Source organism: Monodon monoceros, unplaced genomic scaffold, assembly GCF_005190385.1.
Source record: "Monodon monoceros isolate NGI ecotype Baffin Bay Population unplaced genomic scaffold, NGI_Narwhal_1 Super_Scaffold_20, whole genome shotgun sequence".
In the NCBI taxonomy this organism is placed as follows: Eukaryota; Metazoa; Chordata; class Mammalia; order Artiodactyla; family Monodontidae; genus Monodon; species Monodon monoceros.
In genome coordinates, this window is record NW_021703777.1 from 62,593,163 (window position 1) to 62,610,087 (window position 16,925).

At 36.2% G+C, this 16,925-nt stretch overlaps 1 protein-coding gene across 11 annotated transcripts in view; it reads left to right on the forward strand.

Moving 5' to 3' along the window:
* Window positions 1-16,925, forward strand: part of CLOCK (clock circadian regulator) — a 144,313-nt gene that overhangs the window by 55,827 nt on the left and 71,561 nt on the right. For 6 of the 11 annotated variants that reach the window (XM_029235758.1, XM_029235757.1, XM_029235759.1 and 3 more), the window contains one exon: window positions 1,382-1,482. The exons of 3 other annotated variants lie outside the window; for them this stretch is intronic. The gene's annotated coding sequence lies outside the window, so the exon portion shown is untranslated. Of the gene's footprint in view, window positions 1-1,340; window positions 1,483-16,925 lie in introns of all 11 variants that reach the window. 2 more of the 11 variants (XM_029235754.1, XM_029235753.1) reach the window with 2 other exon arrangements.

The following is a 16,925-nucleotide window of genomic DNA, read 5'->3' on the forward strand; positions in this document are numbered from 1 at the left end:
ACTCAGAACTGGACCCTGTACTAGAGGAGCCCTAAAGGACTTTATTTGCTCTCTTAAAAAAATAAACGTTAATATTGTATAATTGTTAAATTTCCTGAAGTTAGTAACTATCCTGTGGTTATTTAAGAGAATGTCTTTGTTCCCAGGCTGTACACATTTAAGTAATTGGGGGTAAAAGGACATGATATATGCAACTTACTCTCAAATGGTTCAGAAAATGTGTTTATCGGTATATAAAGAAAATGATGCACGTGTTAACAGTTGGCAAACTGGATAAATTATATGTAGAAGTTCTAATCCTAATATCATAGTTAAATATCTATTAGTACAACTTAGAACTTAAAAAAAACCTTAGGTATAGTTAATTAAATTTTCATCTATCCTATACTTTTCTTTAATGTTCACTTTGGCTTGTTTCATTAAAATCTATTAAGTTTTCCCTTAGCTCCATAAATATGCTTTGTTTGTTTTTAAAAGAGATCTGTTTTTATTGTCTTAAATATTTTGAAGGAAATTCAAGAGTAAGGATCTATTATAGGGTTTTTCAAACTGGTATAAAGAATTGCAGACTTTTTTTGAACATTTACTTTGTGGTACACATTATTTTCTAAGCGCTTTACATTTAATAATTCATTATATTTCACAACAACCTTATGCTTACACCATGCCTTGATTTGCTTTTTTTTTTTTTTTTGCGGTACCCTGGCCTCTCCCTGTTGTGGCCTCTCCCATTGCGGAGCACAGGCTCCAGATGTGCAGGCTCAGCGGCCATGGCTCACGGGCCCAGCCACTCTGCGGCATGTGGGATCTTCCCGGACTGGGGCACGAACCCGTGTCCCCTGCATCGGCAGGCAGACTCTCAACCACTGCGCCACCAGGGAAGCCCTGATTTGCTTTTTTCAAGTTTAGCTAAAACTGAGCTTAGATGCTAAGCCTCAGAAGCTTTGAATTTTCTTCTTTTTTTCCAAATACAAACTGTGGGAACTGGTGACCTGGAACTTAATATAGAAAATTGATTATATTTACATTAAGAAAAAAATATCATCTTAGAATTATCTAGTTTGTGAACATGAGATAGGTCTAACTTCAAGGTAAACTTTTGCCGTCATAATGTGGGAAGGATCCACATATCAAAACTGTCAGTAATTATCCAGGAAAAAGTAAATAATGACTTTAGTACCCAAGTAAGAGGCAGGTTGATGTAGAAACCTAGTTCTACTAGACTTCAATTTCACCAAGTAAAATAACCAAAAAATTAAAAATAAAATATCAAGAGACTGATATAGTATTGCTAACTTTTAATATGTTTTATATTGAATTAAAACATGCATATTATACAGTGCATAAATACTGAGTGTCATTTTGATGAAATTTTATGAAGTCAACACTCGTTTAACCAATACCAAGATCAAGATATAGAACATTTTCATCAATCCAGGAGCCTCCTTCATGCCCCCTGACAGTCATCACGCACTCCCAAAGGTAACTATTATTCTTGCTTGATTCACTATTCATTAGTATTGTCTATTTTTGAACTTCTGTTGGCTTTTTATGGTCAACATCTTGTTGATGTGAGTCATTCATATTGATTCATACAGCAGTAGCTTATCCTTTTTCATTGCTTTGTAATACTTCATTATATGTATATACCAAAATTATTCATCCATTGTACTGTTGATGAGCATTTGGTTTACTATCAGTTTTTGGCTGTTATGAACAATTCCACTGTGAACATTTTTGAACATTTCTTTTGGCACATATGTATGCATTTCTGTTGGATAAATATCCAGTGGTGAAAATGCTGGGTCAGGGTATTTGGCTGTTTAGCTTTTGTAGATGCTCCTAATGGTTGAATCAGTTTACACTTCCACCAACAGTGTACATGAATTCTTGTTGCTCTTCATCCTCAATAACACTTGAAATTATTAGTGTTTCAAATTAATAACTCTTCTGCAGTGTATGTAGTGAAATTTTATTGTAGTTTTGTTATTCCCTGATAACTTAAAAGGTTATCACATGTTTACATGCTTACTGACCCTTTGGATATCCTTTTTTGAGAAATGCCTGTTCATGTTATTTGTCCATTTTTCTATTGTGTTGTCTGTCTTACGGATTTGCAGAAGTTCTTTATTTCTAGGATAAGTTTTTGTTGGATTAGGTATTGAAGTTATCTCTTCTACTTCTTCACTCAGTAGTGTGTCTTAATTAAGATAATTTCTTAATTTTAATGAAGTCTATTTTATCAGAGTGTTCTTTTATGGTTAGTTTTGTGTGTTTTAAGGATTCTTTGTCTATCTCAAAGCCAAGAAGATACTGTGCTATGTTTTCCTCTATAAACTTGAGTGTTTTAACTTTCACATTTAGGTTTCTGCATGATGTGTGGTAGGATTCATGGTTTATTTTATTTTCCATTTGGAAATCCATTTGGTCCAGCATTATTTATTGAAAAGACTGTCCTTTCCTACTGTAATGCAGTAGTAGTGCCTTTGTTGTAATTCAGGTGACTTTATTTGTGGGTCTGTTTTTGGACTCTGTTTCTGTTCCATTGGTCTGTTGTTGTACCAGTGCCATACACTTTTAGTTATTATAGCTTTAAGTTCTCCAACTTTTGTACTTCAAAATTGCTTTGGTTCTTCTTGGTCCTTATGAATTTCAATAAAGATTTTACACTCAGCCTGTCAGCTTCCTAAATGAGTAAATAAATAACAAATCCCTGCTTAACGTTAAGCAAGTTAAATATTATTTATTATTTCATATTATTATTGTCTAGTTTAATATTGAATCTGTAGATCAATTTGGATATATTAAATATCTTTCCATATTGAGACTTTCAGTATGTAAAACACAGTATATCTCCATATATTTAGGTCTTTTAAAATTTCTCTCAGAAATATTTTGTGTATAGAGGCCTTAGACATCTTTTATTAACTTTTAAAGGTAATGATATTGTGGTGTGTGTTTTTTTTTTAAGTCCTTATAATTTGTACATTCGTACTAGAGTATTTACAGATGACATTGATATAGTTTTGGGGATTTGCTTCAAATAATACAAAGGAGGATGGGAAGGAATGGGGAAGGGGAAGAATAGATGAAACAAGATTGATCATGATTAGATAATTGTTGAAAATGGGTGATGAATATATGGGTTAATAATTATTCTTTTTTACTTTTGTGTATGTTTGAAATTTTCCTTAAAAATAGGTTCAAAAATATGTATAACAACTGAAGATTGAAACACAAATATGTAAGAATTCAGAAGTTTATAATAATACTTAAAAAAAAAACCCTCATTTTATTACTCTGAAAATCACTGGTAAATGAAAGAATCAACCATTTATTCTTCATTTTCTGTACAGATTTCATTCCAGGATAACCAAACAGTTAAGAGGGAAAGTTTACTGTTACAGAAAAATCATAGACAATAACAAATGCTGGGAGAATGATAGGATTAGAAATTCACCACAGTGCAATTTCTAATAGAATTATGATCTAGATAATGATCAGTCAATGACTACTAAAGACTTTAGGTGAAAGTCTGTTGAGAAATGGATATGATACAATGCATAGGCCAAAATGGAGTATGCCTCTCTCTGACTGATTAGAACTAAATACTCTCAATAGAATACTAAAAGCAGCTATCTAAAGACTTTGAAAGTTAATAATAGGCAAATCGAGGGCTTCCCTGGTGGCGCAGTGGTTGAGAGTCCGCCTGCCGATGCAGGGGACACGGGTTCGTGCCCCGGTCCTGGAAGATCCCACATGCCGCGGAGCGGCTGAGCCCGTGAGCCATGGCCGCTGAGCCTGCGCGTCCGGAGCCTGTGCTCCGCAATGGGAGAGGCTGCAAGAGTGAGAGGCCCGCGTGCCGCAAAAAAAAAAAAAAAAAAAATAGGCAAATCGAGAAAGGAAGTCATAACTTGAAGACTAGGCTGTATAATGGTGAATATACCTTTTCTTTCTTTTCATGACCCAGTTTTGACCAAATGGTGGGCTGAATTAGGGAACTGCACAGTGGATGCAGCAATTTAGAGAAACCCCTATTTCTAGCCAGACGACAAGGAAAAGGAGTACCCCTTTTTTCCCTCCCAAGCCTGCCCTGAGACCATCTCTGCCTATAAAGTTACATTGCCAGGTAGCACAAGCACTTTGAAACTCTGAGAGAAAACGATTTCTCTGGTCAGAGGATTTGGGAAAAAGGCCCCTGGAAACTGGAGCATGCTGGGGAAATCTCACAGAGAAGAGAGCTGATGTGAGAGGAGACCCACAAAGGTCCCACCTTACTTATGAGCTACACATGCATGTACAGACCCAAAGGAACACAGCAAAGACAGAGAACTGACCTACAATATAAACCACTGTTCAAATCCCAGACTTGCCTCTGAGCAGTGCATGCAGAGGATAAAGCCAAAAAACATAGCAAAGACTTTGAAAACTGAGCTGACAGTGGTACTGCCACGCTAGAATGCAATATATAACTTGTAGTATAAACTTAAGCAAAAAAAATACCAAATTCTCCAGAAGTTGTTTATAAAATCTAGTTTCATAACCTAATATTCAGAATGCCTAGGATATAATCCAAAATTACTTGACATACAAAGAAACAGGAAAATCTGACTTTTTTAAGAGAAAAGACAATAAATACATGCCAACCCTGAGATAATTCAGATGGTGGAATTATCAGAAAAAGACTTTAAAGCCGCTGTTATATTATATCCATGGCCCATGAGACAAAAGTGAACATTTTTGAAGTGAATAGAAAGATAGTTCTCCTCTGAAATAAAAACCATATAAAAGGATCAAGTGATAACATCAGAACTGAAAAGTACGATATATGCAATACAAATTTACTGCATGGGCTCAGTAGCAGACTTGAAGATATATCAATAGAAATCTCAAATCATATCTTCTGTATCAAGGGTATGTCTCTGTTATGTAATACTTGTTAAGGTCAGGTTGTACCCTGTGAAGCCTGGTCATAGGCCTTCTGGCTGTGAATGAGCATGCCATATACATATCCTTTTTTATTCTTAATTACTCTTACTTGCATGCTGCAAATAAAATGTGTCTGTATGAAGGGAGTTCCATCTCCCTTGATACTCCACAGATTCAGATAGGATCTTGGCCTGTGATTTTCTCAGACCTTGTCATTTCAGGTAAGGATCAAGCAGTGAATCAGTGTGTTAAAAAAAAATAATAGTCAACTAAGGAATATTAGGAATATTATATGCTCATGTATTTTTGTTCATTTGAAAACTTTGAAAGTACATAGGTATAGAAAAGTGGGAATGGACAGTATATATATAAATCATATATTGCAAAATCTTACAATTTAAACAGTGAATTTTATCTTAAATATAAATGTAGTTATAATAATTTTAGTGAAGAAAATATAGTTCTTGGTGGTAGTTCTCTGAATAATCTGTGGTTCAGAATGCATCTAAACATATTTGAACTAGTTTTCAGATGGTTGTGAACTTGCTTGACCTACTTGGCTGCACAAAAGCAGCCTGGCAGTTTACTCAAGTTTTAATAGGTCAAAACAACTGTCTTTTTTATAAAGTGATTACACTGCAAGAAGAGGAATATTCGTGGCCTTGAAAATTGACATTTTTTGGTTGTATTTTATATGGATCTGGTGGCCTCATCGATGAGGTGTATGTCAAAACATTGTCATTATATTTATATGTATTAATTGTAAGTTATTAAATATTTCATGAGCTGACCCTAAACCTATTTCGTAATACTACTTAATCAAACTTCTTAACAGGTCCCTGTAGATTTATAGCACTAATAAAATTCTGTACTTCTTTTGGGTTGATATAATTCACTCGCTTTTTCTGGAGATCCATCTCAGAAATTTACATACACTTGCCTTTTAAAAACAAAACATTCCAGATCAGGAAACTTGCTCAAGCCTCTTAGATAGCCTCATGCACCAGAGGACAGACAGCAGGAGCAAGAAGAACTACAATCCTGCAGCCTGTGGAACAAAAAGCACATATTCACAGAAAGATAGACAAGATGAAAAGGCAGATGGCTATGTACCAGATGAAGGAACAAGATAAAACCCCAGAAAAACAAACCAAATGAAGTGGAGGTAGGCAACCTTCCAGAAAAAGAACTCAGAATAATGATAGTGAAGATGATCCAGGACCTCGGAAAAAGAATGGAGGCAAAGATCGAGAAGATGCAAGAAATGTTTAACGAAGACCTAGAAGAATGAAAGAACAAACAAACTGAGATGAACAATACAGTAACTGAAATGAAAACTACACTAGAAGGAATCAATAGCAGAATAACTGGGGTAGAAGAACGGATAAGTGACCTGGAAGACAGAATGGTGGAATTCACTGCTGTGGAACAGAATAAAGAAAAGAAATGAAGACAGCCTAAGAGACCTCTGGGGCAACATTAAAAGCAACGACATTCACATTATAGGGGTCCCAGAAGGAGAAGAGAGAGAAAGGACCCGAGAAAATATTTGAAGAGATTATAGTTGAAACTTCCCTAACATGGGAAAGGAAATAGTCACCCAAGTCCAGGAAGTGCAGAGAGTCCCATACAGGATAAACCCAAGGAGAAACACGCTGAGACACATACTAATCAAGTTGGCAAAAATTAAAGACAAAGAAAAATTATTGAAAGCAGCAAGGGAAAAACAACAAATAACATACAAGGGAACTCCCATAGATTAACAGCTGATCTCTCAGCAGAAACTCTACAAGCCAGAAGGGAGTGGCATGATATACTTCAAGTGATGAAAGGGAAGAACTTACAACCAAGATTACCCGGCAAGGATCTCATTCAGATTTGATGGAGAAATCAAAAGCTTTACAGACAAGCAAAAGCTAAGAGAATTCAGCACCACCAAACCAGCTCTACAACAAATGCTAAGGAACTTCTCTAAGTAGGAAACACAAGAGAAGAAAAGGACCTACAAAAACAAACCCAAAACAATTAAGAAAATGGTCATAGGAACATACATATCAATAATTACCTTAAACGTGAATGGATTAAATGCTCCAACCAAAAGACACAGGCTTGCTGAATGGATACAAAAACAAGACCCATATATATGCTGTCTGCAAGAGACCCACTACAGAACTAGGGACACATACAGACTGAAAGTGAGGGGATGGAGAAAGATATTCCATTCAAATGGAAATCAGAAGAAAGCTGGAGTAGCAATACTCATATCAGATAAAATAGACTTTAAAGTAAAGAATGTTACAAGAGACAAGGAAGGACACTACATAATGATCAAGGGATCAGTCCAAGAAGAAGATATAACAATGATAAATATATATGCACCCAACATAGGAGCACCTCAATACATAAGGCAACTGCTAACAGCTATAAAAGAGGAAATTGACAGTAACACAATAATAGTGGGGGACTTTAAAACCTCACTTACACCAATGGACAGATCATCCAAACAAAAAAGTAATAAGGAAACACAAGCTTTAAATGACACAATAGACCAGATAGACTTAATTGATATTTATAGGACATGCCACCCAAAAACAGCATATTACGCTTTCTTCTCAAATGCACACAGAACATTCTCCAGGATAGATCACATCTTGGGTCACAAATCAAGCCTCAGTAAATTTAAGAAAATTGAAATTGTATCAAGCATCTTTTCTAACCACAACACTATGAGATTAGAAATCAATTATAGGGAAGAAAACGTAACAAACACAGACACATGGAGGCTAAACAGTACGTTACTAAATAACCAAGAGATCACTGAAGAAATCAGAGGAAATCAAAAAATACCTAGAGACAAATGACAACGAAAACACGACGATCCAAAACCTATGGGATGCAGCAAAAGCAGTTCTAAGAGGAAAGTTTATAGCAATACAAACCTACCTCAAGAAACAAGAAAAATCTCAAATAAACAATCTGACTTTACACCTAAAGGAATTAGAGAAAGAAGGAAAAAAAAACCCCAAAGTTAGCAGAAGGAAAGAAATCATAAAGATCAGAGCAGAAATAAATGAAATAGAAACAAAGCAATAGCAAAGATCAATAAAACTAAAAGCTGTTTCTTTGAGAAGATAAACACAAGTGATAAACCATTAGCCAGACTCATCAAGAAAAAGAGGGAGAGGGCTGAAGTTAATAAAATTAGACATGAAAAAGGAGAAGTTACAACAGACACCGCAGAAATACAAAGCATCCTAAGAGACTATTACAAGCAATTCTATGCCAATAAAATGGACAACCTGGAAGAAATGGACAAATTCTTAGAAAGGTATAACCTTCCAAGACTGAACCAGGAAGAAATAGAAAATATGAACAGACCAATCACAAGTAATGAAATTGAAACTGTGATTAAAAATCTTCCAGCAAACAAAAGTCCAGGACCAGATGGCTTCACAGGTGAAATCTATCAAACATTTAGAGAAGAGCTAACACCCAGCCTTCTCAAACTCTTCCAAAAAATTGCAGAGGAAGGAACACTCCCGAACTCATTCAATGCGGCCACCATCACCCTGATACCAAAACCAGACAAAGATACAAAAAAAAAAAAAGAAAATTACAGACCAATATCACTGATGAATACAGATGCAAAAATCCTCAAAAAATACTAGCAGACAGAATCCAACAACACATTAAAAGGATCATACACCATGATCAAGTGGGATTTATCCCAGGGATGCAAGGATTCTTCAATATATGCAAATCAATCAATGTGATACACCATATTAACAAATTGAAGAATAAAAACCATATGATCATCTCAATAGATGCAGAAAAAGCTTTTGACAAAACTCAAAAACCCATTTATGCTAAAAGCTCTCTAGAAAGTGGGCATAGAGAGAACCTACCTCAACATAATAAAGACCATATACGACTAACCCACAGCAAATGTCATTCTCAATGGTGAAAAACTGAAAGCATTTCCTCTAAGATCAGGAACAAGACCAGGATGTCCACTCTCACCGCTATTATTCAACATAGTTTTGGGAGTCCTAGCCATGCCAATCAGAGAAGAAAAAGAAATAAAAGGAATACAAATTGGAAAAGAAGTAACACTGTCACCGTTTGCAGATGACATGATACTATACATAGAGAATCCTAAAGATGCCACCCGAAGACTACTAGAGCTAATCAATAAATTTGGTAAAGTAGCAGGATACAAAATTAATGCACAGAAATCTCTTGCATTCCTATACACTAATGACGAAAAATCTGAAAGAGAAGTTAAGGAAACACTTCCATTTACCATTGCAACAAAAAGAATAAAATACCTAGGAGTAAACCTACCTAGGGAGCCAAAGACCTGTATGCAGAAAACTGTAAGACACTGATGAAAGAAATTAAAGATGATACAAACAGATGGAGAGATATATCATGTTTTTGGATTGGAAGAATCAACATTGTGAAAATGACTATACTACCCAAAGCAATCTACACATTCATTGCAATCCCTATCAAATTACCAATGACATTTTTTACATTTTTACAGAACTAGAACAAACAATCTTAAAATTTGTATGGAGACACAAAAGACCCCGAATAGCCAAAGCAGTCTTGAGGGAAAAAAATGGAGCTGGAGGAATCAGACTCCCTGACTTCAGACTATACTACAAAGCTACAGTAATCAAGACAATATCTTACTGGCACAAAAAAGAAACATAGATCAGTGGAACAGGATAGAAAGCCCAGAGATAAACCCACTCACCTATGGTCAACTAATCTATGACAAAGGAAGCAAGAATATACAATTGAGAAAAGACAGTCTCTTCAATAAGTGGTGCTGGGAAACCTGGACAGCTACATGTAAAAGAATGAAATTAGAACACTCCCTAACACCATATACAAAAATAAACTCAAAATGGATTAAAGACCTAAATGTAAGACTGGACACTATAAAACTCTTAATGGAAAACATAGGAAGAACACTCTTTGACATAAATCACAGCAAGATCTTTTTTGATCCACCTCCTAGAGTAATGGAAATAAAAACAAAAATAAACAAATGGGACCTACTGAAAGTTAAAAGCTTTTGCAAAGTAAAGGAAACTACAAACAAGACGAAAAGACAACCCTCAGAATGGGAGAAGATATTTGCAAATGAATGAACAGACAACGAATTAATCTCCAAAATATATAAACAGCTCATGCAGCTCAATATTAAAGAAACAATCAACCCAGTCCAAAAATGGGCAGAAGACCTAAGTAGACATTTCTCCAAAGAAGACATACAGATGGCCAACAAACACATGAAAAGCTGCTCAACATCACTAATTATTAGAGAATTGCATCAAATGTACAATGAGGTATCACCGCACACCAGTTAGAATGGGCATCATCAGAAAATCTACAAACAACAAATGCTGGACAGGGTGTGGAGAAAAGGGAACCCTCTTGCACTGTTGGTGGGAATGTAAATTGTTACAGCCACTATGGAGGTTCCTTAGAAAAACTAAAAATAGAATTACCATATGACCCAGCAATCCCACTACTGGGCATGTACCCAGCGAAAACCATAATTCAAAGAGAGACATGCACCCCAGTGTTCATTGCAGCTCTATTTACAATAGCCAGGTCATGGAAGCAACCTAAGTGTCCATCGACAGACGAATGGATAAAGAAGATGTGGTACATATGTACAATGGGATATTACTCAGCCATAAAAAGGAACGAAATTGAGTCATTTTAGAGATGTGGATGAATCTAAAGACTGTCATACAGAGTAGAGTAAGTTAGAAAGAGAAAAACAAATGTCATTTATTAATGCATATATGTGGATCCTAGAAAAATGGTACAGATGAACCAGTTTGCAGGGCAGAAATTGAAACACAGATGTAGAGAACAAATGTATGGACACCGGGGGGGGTGCGAAAGCATTGGGGGGGGGGGGGAGTGGTGGTGTGATGAATTGGGAGATTGGGATTGACATATATACTCTAATATGTATAAAATGGATAACCAATAAGAACCTGCTGTATAAAAAAAATAAATAAAAAAAAACAAGACATAACAAGAAAGTAATAATACCAGAGCAGAAAACAAGCTCTTCTCTGAAAACCAAAAGGGGAGCTTCTGTCTTCTCAATCCTGAAAAAGAAAATTAAAAAAATAAAGCATTCCACAAAGGCTGGGATTGATTAATCTTGTTTCGACATTTGTTTGATACTTATAAATTATGCCATTTTTGTATATGGTGTAGCCCATTAAATAATTGTCCAAAAAGGAAAGTATGCTCACATATTCATTTGGACGTTAAAACTTTTGCCATTCGGAAAAGTATCCATAGAGCCTGTTGCTTATAGCAATCAAGTTTGACCTTCAGTTGCAGTTGAACTCATGCAACTGGAATTCTCATCTACATTATTTTTCAATTCCCTTGAAGAAACATGAAAGGAAAAGATAGTTCAGATAGTTATGAACTTCCGAATGGTGATATAGTCTTTTATGTGTTGCTAGATCAAATTATTTAATGTTTATCCCCAAAAGATACTTTGTGTTCACCAAAGAGATTTCTTGGGTCATGGGATGTGGTAGGCAGAATAATGGCCTTTCAGAGATGTCCATGTCCTAAGTTGCTGGAAACTGTGACTGTGTTAGGTTAAATGACCTTATAATGGGAAGATTGTCTTGGATTATCTGGGTGGGCCCAGTGTAATCAAAAGGGTCTTAATAAGGGAAGAGGGAAGCAAAAGAGATGGCAGCCTGAGGAGGACTTGGTCTGCTGGTGGATTCGAAGATTGAGGAGGAGATCCACGAGCCAAGGAATGCAGGCAGCCTCTAGAAGCTTGTAAAGGCAGGGAAACATTTTTCTGTTCAAGTTTCCAGAAAGAAATGCAGCCCTGCTGGCACCTTGAGTTTAGCCCAGTAAGACCTGTGTTGGACTCTGACCTACAGAACTGGGAGATAATAAATTTGTGTTGTTTTCTTCCATTAAGGTTGTAGTAATTTGTTACAGCAGGCACAGGAAGCTAATACGTGGTACCTCTGTTTAGTTTTCCACTAACATGCGTTTTACATGTTGATTAATTGAACCCTAATGTGAATGACAATGTGATTTCCTGCAAAGATCAATTTTAGTTTAGTATATTAAGAAGTCATTTGTGTTGATAATATGCTGGACACTGATGGGCAGACCTTTGTGTACCCAGGGATCTTTAGTTTCTCCTTCACAGGAATGGTGACATGTTTAGTGTGGCCAGAGAATAAGGAGTATGTATACAGTGAAGGTGGAGTGGGAGATGAGGCTGGAGAGAGAGAATGAAGCTAGAAAGGAAAATTGGTGTCTTATAATGTGGCAGAGCAAGTGATCTTCAGAAGCCGTGGTTTCCTTCCACCTGTTCTTTAATATTTGTATTATTTGTGCCTCTATTAGTAAATGCTGTAAATAAGTTGGAATTATAAGATGTTTTTATTATCAGCTTGACTTTAGCCGTATTAGAGTTGTAAGCAGGTTGCATTTTGCCACAGAATGGCTCATGGAATGGCTTATCTATATGTTAAATATACAAAGGAATCAATGGCAAAAAGGAAGCCTAGAGTTTAGACAAACATGAAAAAGAATTGTTTCTGATAAGGAATAATGAACAACCTGACCAACAGAGACTGTTACTATCTCAACCTGACCAACAGAGACTGTTACTATCTCTGATGTCCCCTGACCATCTCAGATAAACTTGCCTTGCTCCTTCGTACCTTTTATGGGATGAGAAACTGTAAGTGCTCAGCAACGATTAGGAGGCTAGGACAGGTTAAAAAAAAAAAAAAAAAAGACATAGACATAAATAAATAAATTAGAGCTATATGGCCAGTTAGAAAAAAATGCTTGTGGTTTTTTGTTTTTTGTTTTTTTTTTTTGATGGGTTTGAATCAAGCAGATCACATGCTATCCTAGCCCTTGTGTGAGATTCAGAGGGATAAAGTGCTTGAAACTGAAAATATGGAGGGGGGCGTGTGATTATTGCTAATGGTGAATTCTAGAGTAACTCCAGGGGAATGAGTGGGAGGTAAGTGCAGGATTGTTGGAGGAGAGGAGATCAGGGAATTGACTGGCCAAGATGTTGGGAGGATCATTTATGTAGATATCAAAATCAAAAACAACTACAAAAGAGGTATTGGAGAGAGACAGCCCTCAGAGAAAGAGGGCTTATTCTGGGGAGTTATGAATGCTTACAACAAGCAAATGGAAATAACTGATATAGTCTGGGGGCATGAGATTCAAAGCTGGGGGATTTAGGGAGGGAGAGAAAGAATAATTCAGAAATGACAATGAGGCCCTCACACCAGGGCCTTAACATATGAGACATGGGAGCGAAGAACAGCTATCACTTGAAAGGCCTGGAGATAGAGCAGAACTCCTGGAGGAGAGCAAGAGATCTGTTGGTGCAGGAAACGTGAAGCGAGTGTACAACAGCAATATTGAGGAAGTAGGATATTTTGCTGATGGTATACTGTGAGTTCCAGAGGACACGATGAAAGGATTTTGGAAATTGGGAAAGAAAGGGGAAAGGGGTCAGTGTGGGGATATACAGAGTATATAGGGACAAGAGTCTAGGTGATGGGGGGTGACCTGAGAGTCTTGGGCCGCTCTTGGTGACTGAAATAAAAGGAAAGTAGGGCATAATGGGATTAGTCTTGGTGGTTTCCTAGGTAGATTATTGTAAATATGGAAGGAGAGAGGGTTTGGGAAAGGCAGATTTATCAAGAGCAGCCAGAGATTTTAGACCTGTATTAAATTTCTGTTGTCATAGAACAAGAAACTTAGAAACTGCCACAAACTTAATGGCTTAAAACAGTACAAATTTATTATCTTACTGTTCTGCAGCTTAGAAGTTCCACAAGGGTCTCATTGGGCTAAAAGCAAGGCGTCAGTAGGGCTGCATTCCTTTCTGGAAGCTTCAGAGGAGAATGTTTCCTTGTGTTTTCAAGCGTCTAGAAGCTGCCCCTATTCCTTGGCTTGTGGCTCTTCTTTCACCATCAAAACCAGCAACACTGCATCCTTATGACTTTTCTGTCTCACAGCTCTCTGACCACAGCCAGGAAAGGTCTTCTGCTTTTAAAGACTCATGTGATTACATTGGACCACCCAGATAATCCAGCATAAACTACTCATCTCAAAATCTTTAACCTTGATCGCATCTGCATAGTCCCTTTTTGAAACATATTCACAGGTTTCAGGGATTAGGGCGTGGCCCATTTAGTGGGGCCATTATTCTGCCTACCACAGGGTCCCGTCTTTCTTCCTGTGGATACTAGTGTGAGGCCTGGTGCAGGGTGGTATAGGTTCAGGGTTACGGTACATGGTTCAGTGTGTAGTTCACATTGAGACTCAGGCTTGGGCTCTTCCTGCAGCTTCAGATCTTTTATGGGGCTCATTTGAGGCTGGGGACAGTCTCAGGCCTCAGTCTCATCTCAAAAAAGGGTTAAGGTGCTCATGTATTCTGTGGACCAGATCAGTCCATCACATGAAGAGGGAGCTCAGACATTATTTGAAGAAATACATTAGTTGAATAATTGCAGTAGTCTTGTGTGCCACTAAGAGAGCTGTATTAATTTTTCAGTTTTTGTTTACTTAATGAGGCTTCAAAAATACCTCACGTCTAGACATCTGGCAGTCTAGAATTTTGGTAGCATTTGATGTTTGTATTGAGCAAGCATCTTCTTTGGTTCTAAGAGGTCTGATTCATGAGACTTTGGTGTGAGGTGTGTTTCTTGTTCTTACTGTCAATTTTAAATTTAAGTTGGTCTTAGAAACTGCTGTAGAGTCAAGAATGTTTTTCATCTTTCTAATATTTTATAAAGAGGTGGACTAATGTTCCCATTCAGTATTGAATAAATTGAGAACTGTTAAATTTCATCTTTACTCATATATTAAATAATTAATTTTAGAAGTATTTCAGTCTTTTTTTACAAGTTAAAATTGTTCTCTTAGAAATACTTACCTTTTTAGCTATAATACAAACAGTAATCTGCAGAAGCAAGTTTGAATTTTTCATAAATGGTAATAAATATAGTTAAGGATTGTTGGGTTTTGTATTATGCCAGTCAATTAAATTTCAGCACTACTTTTAATTAATGTTAATAGATCCATCCGTCCCAGAAAGATCTGTGATATCAGATTGAACTAACCTAAATTCCAAAGTAGGTCAGTGGGTCAATAGGTTATTAGGTTAGAAAAGGGTTTATTGTGGTTTCCATTTTTTAAGCCCAGGTTCTTGAGTTAAACCTTTTTAATGAATAATTTAAAAATTATCAATAATTAGATGAAATTTAAAGTTTTTTCTTTAAGTTACATGAACAGTACCTAGGAAAATAGTCTCTGTTACTCATGTTTTTTAATAGTAATGTGTTACTTTGTTACTCATGTTTTGTTCTCTGGAATGGATAACATGTATCTTATGTTCTTATGGTAGCCAGGGCTCTAGTATTGGACAATTAAAAGAAAACATTCAAAAGGCAGAAGTTAAGTTTTTCTGATTATAAAATAATACATGTTCTTGGAAAAATTTTAGAAAGTGCTAAAGAAAAACTAAAACTGGAAAAAATCCATAAGCAAATTACTCAGGAATAACAACAGTTGGTACTTAAACATATTTGGATTTATGTTTGATACATTTTAATGCCACTGTTAACTGCTGTTGGATGTTTAAATCTTCCAAGCTTTACTATTTTAAATAATAGTGCAATGAATATAAAACTTTGGCTGCATCTCTGATTATTTCCTTTGTTTTTCAAAATGAAATTACTAGGTCAAAGGACGTAAGTGTTTGAATTATTGACACTTCTCATCAAACTTTTTTTAAGAAAGGGAGTCCTAATTTACTCTCTTAAAGCATTGTTCAGTGTCTATTTCATATCTCCATCACCAAACTTATCAAACTGTTATTAAATGTAATAGACACTTTAGAGTCACTTTCTTCTCCACAGTGCAATGTTGGCATTGTCAACTTCTTAAAGCACTCTTTTCCTTTAATTTTAGTGACAAATAATCCTTCCTGGCTTTCTTCTATATCTTTGGTCCTTTTCCATCTAGTTGATACTATTATTAACACTAATCATACTTAAAATTTATTGAGCATTTGCTGTTTTCTATATACTGTCCAAACGTGTAACATAGTTAATCCTCAAAAGAACTGTATGTGGTAGGTACTACTATTATCTCCATTTTAGAAATGAAAAAAATGATGCACAGAGATTTAGTGACTAGTCTCAGACTCACAGCTAATAAAGGGGCTGATCCATAATTCACACCCAGGAAATGTTTCTAGAGCCATTTCTTTACATTGTTGCTCTGCCGCCTCCCCATTTTACTAGCTACTCTTCTGCCTGTCTGTAAAATATTAATTTTTCATCAGGTTTCAGTCTTAGCCATTTTTCCCCTAATTTTATATGTTTTTCCTAGAGAAGCCCATCTAATCATTATCTTCAATTTACCTATTTATGTCGATGGCTCCCACTTTACATCTTTACCCAGTTCTTTCCTGAATGCCAAACCCACATTTCCAACTGCCTACTGGACATGTTTCCTCTTGTATGTCCCATAGATATCTTAAACATAACATGTCTAAAACTGAATCCATCATTAAAAGTGTTTGTGAGGTATTTGTTACATAGTGATTAAGAGCATAGCTCAGGCTAAACTGTCAGGGTTCCTATCTTAGCTTTACTGCTGATCTTGGCCAGCTTACCTGTTCTCTTTGTGTTTCAGTTTCCTCATCTGTAAAATGGAGATAATAATAGAGCCTACCTCATATGATTTTTGAGTCTTAAATGAGAGAAAACTTTAAAGAATGCCCAATACATAGTAAATGTTCAATAAATGTTAGCCACTGCTTTCAACATCTTTCCCTCACACTACCCTCCAACTTACTCCTCCTGTGTTACCTATCAACCCACAGATGTGTCCAAGCCAAAATTTGAGTGATATTCTTGTCTGCTTCCTGCCCC